The sequence below is a fragment of the Hevea brasiliensis genome, chromosome 8 (assembly GCF_030052815.1).
Source record: "Hevea brasiliensis isolate MT/VB/25A 57/8 chromosome 8, ASM3005281v1, whole genome shotgun sequence".
NCBI classification, from domain to species: Eukaryota; Viridiplantae; Streptophyta; class Magnoliopsida; order Malpighiales; family Euphorbiaceae; genus Hevea; species Hevea brasiliensis.
The window spans coordinates 48,945,112-48,948,673 of NC_079500.1; positions in this window are offsets into that span (position 1 = coordinate 48,945,112).

A 3,562-nucleotide genomic window follows, 5' to 3' on the forward strand; every position below is an offset into this window, starting at 1 on the left:
CATCCATCTCATATGATACCATGCATATATCATAGATAAACATTCACTTTGCTCAATGATTTGATTAGGTTAATGGCATAATTTAGATTGGTGCCCTTCATAAAAGTTGTTTGTCTATATCTTATCTTATTGCTGTAAAAATTTCAGGTCAATTGACCATATCTACAGTGAGTTATGGCCAAATGAACAGTTACTGTTCATTTGGTCATTTCTGCAAGGGTCGCTTATGGTATCCGGATTGGGGCCAAGTTTTGGTCCTCTTGCTTTGGTCTTTTGGGCATGGTTTCTTCAGCAAAAATGTGCCATTATAAGCCTAGTTTCATGTCCAATTGGCCAAACACCAATTGGACTAACACAACCCAAGTTATGGCAGTCCAAGTGGACTGAATTTTCAGTCACTCTGCTGCACTAACAAGGCAGCCTACACATTCACTTGGCTATACTATTTTTCAGTCCAATTCATGGTCAACATACCTAAAATGGTCACTAATTGACCATTGAGATGTTCTCTAACAATTTCCTAAGCCAAGTCAATTTTTCACTTCTCAAAACCCTAGTTTTCCCTTATAATTCACACATACACCTAATTAAGCACTTCCATTTATTATTTATGTGTATATACACCTTAAACATAATCTCTAATTCATTCTAAGTCCATTAAAACCATCAAAAACACTCCACCTTTGTTCCTTCCTTAGGGCAGCCGAAATTTATGGCATACACACACATAGTTTTTATTCATTTTACTTACAATTCCTTACTTATTTCAAGTCTTTAACATAGAAATAAAGAGCTTTAGGTGTATATGTGTACTAACCTTGAATGGGGCAGAATTTCCAGCCACCCAAACTCCTTTCTTTCTTCCTCTTTTGGCTGCCTAGAGGTTGCTCAAGTTGCTAGGTTAATTTTTTGTGAAGCTAGGTTATGATTTTGTTGGGTAGAAATGGGTGAATCAAGCTTTGAAGAGCTTGAATATGCTTAGCTATGGAAGAGGTCACGTATTGGAGGAAGAAGAAGAAGAAGAAGAAGAGCAGAATTTTTAGGTCCATTTGTCTCTTTTATTGGTTAAGTAAATGGTTGGTTAAATGTGATTGGTGGGAAACTCTTAGATGACATCATATGATGTCAAAATTGACATTTATTGTCATTTTTCTTTCCTCTTCTTCTCTACCCATTTTCACTTTAATTTTTAGTAATATTTATTCATATTTTAGACCATAATAATTATTTACTTAATTGGACAAGTCGGCCAAAAATCGTCTCTGAAGGCGAAATGACCAAAATGCCCTCCGTTTGGCTTAACGGGTCAAAATTGTCTATACCGATTGAAAAATTTTTCTAAATATTTTCTTGGCATTCTAATGCCATAGGAACCTCAATGACCCTTCTCTGGAGTCCCAAAAATTATTTTATGAATTTTTCCCAGGGTCTAGGGCTCCTCGTTGCGAGAACCGCAGCTTCCCTCTGGTTTACCCCTCGCTAGGGCACCGGCTCGTTTAACTTAGTTGTATTTTATTTCTAAAATTTTTACTAAATTTTTCTTATTAATATTTGAGTTATTTATGGTTTCTCACTTAAGTTTAAATATTTTTCCGAACGTTCTAGCTGTCCGGACCCACACCGGTCACCGGAATAGTAGAATGTACGAAATTGCTACGGGGAGGGTGTTACAACTCTTCCCCTCTTATTTAAATTTCGTCCTCAAAATTTACCTGACTTAAGTAATCGGAGAGTTACTACCTCCTTGTTTCTTCACTTCCTTATATTGCCTCATCAGTGTCTGGGTTTGGCTCTTCCTGAGCTTCCATTGCATATACTTGTGGTGCCACCCTGACTTCAGGCTTTTCAACAGTCTCAGAAACAATCTTCTGTGAAATATCAGCCGTTTCTGCTCTACCTGTTCTTTTACCCTTTTGAACCATAGGGGAAGGTCCATCAACTTGTACCAGAGCTATTGAACCACTCCTCTGAGGGCAATCTCTTATGAAATGATCCGTAGCCCCACACTTGAAACACTCTCCAGTTAACAGTCGACACTCCCCTCTGTGTCTTCTACCACAATGCATACATTCAGGCATTAAGGTTGATCCCCTTGTTATTGTGCCCGGGGAACTAGCTATAGATATTCCCATCTGGCCTCTGTGGCCCTGTGTCTGATCTTGTGAACTAGGACCCTTAAACTTCTTACTATCAGTTGGTATATTTGACTGTCCTGGTCCAAATTCCCTCTTACGCTGCCTATCTTTCCTATTTTGTTCATTTATTCTCACTTTCTCCACTTTTAATGCAGCTTCCACTAACTTGGTGAAGTCTGTGATCCCCAAGGCAGTGATCATGATCTTTATATTATCATTTAATCCTTCTTCAAATCTCTTACACCTTTCGGCCTCATTAGGGACTATCTCCCTTCCATAGCGGCTTAATCGAACAAATTCCTTCTCATATTCGGCCACTGACAGCTGTCTCTGCCTCAGGTTAATGAATTCTCTTCTTCTCTCTTCTAGGTATACACTACCCACATATTTCTTCTTGAACTCAGAGAGGAAAAAATCCCAAGTTACTATTTCCTGCTGTACTTCACTGGACACAGTGTCCCACCATTCATATGCATCGTCTTGCAGCAGAGATACAGCAGATTCCAAGTTTTGCTCGGGAGTGCAGTGGAGTTATTTTAGAACTCTGCCCGTTCTGTTCAACCAATTTTCAGCTGCAACAGAATCATCTTCTCTCTTGCCATAGAAGTCCACTGCTCCAAACTTTCTTAGCCTTTCCAGGTGTGATTTCTGTTGTGGAGCTAGTGGTGGTGGTGCTGGCATTACCCCTGCCATTTGTCTGAAGAAATCGGCCATTTGCTGGAACATGGCCTGTGGAGGCTGAGTAGGCTCTGCTTGAGCTGGCGGAGTAGGTTCTCCCTTACCCCCAGTCTCAACTACTGCAGGTGGAGCATGACTCTCCACTTCCTCCTCGACTGCTCTCTGAGATGAAGGGTCCATATCCTATTCAAAATAAGAAAGACAAACAGATCTGCATTAGTGTCACCTCGACTCTTACAAATGCAATGCATGGTATGGACTCAATCTAGGACCAGAAACGCCTAAACCGTGCTCTGATACCACTAAATGTGACACTCCTTACCCGACTACAGTGTAGCCGAGCAAGTTATGCCACTCAGTGTGCCAGAGCACTCTATTTTATCTTAATTCATTTTTATCGTAGTTTTGAATATAACTTGTGAAATATAATTCATTTATTGAAACTGTAATTTATTTGAGGTTCCGAAAATTTTATAGAAAATCCGGCAGAGTACCGGCTAAAAATGGAGAAAACAGTTCTTCGAAACCTGTGAAAAACACTTCCTATATTCATTTTCCATCATCTCAACTCCATTTATCAAATTCTCCACAATGTTCAATCTCAATTCTCATTCATCCATCTCATATGATACCATGCATATATCATAGATAAACATTCACTTTGCTCAATGATTTGATTAGGTTAATGGCATAATTTAGATTTGTGTCCTTCATGAAAGTTGTTTGTCTATATCTTATCTTGTTGCTGT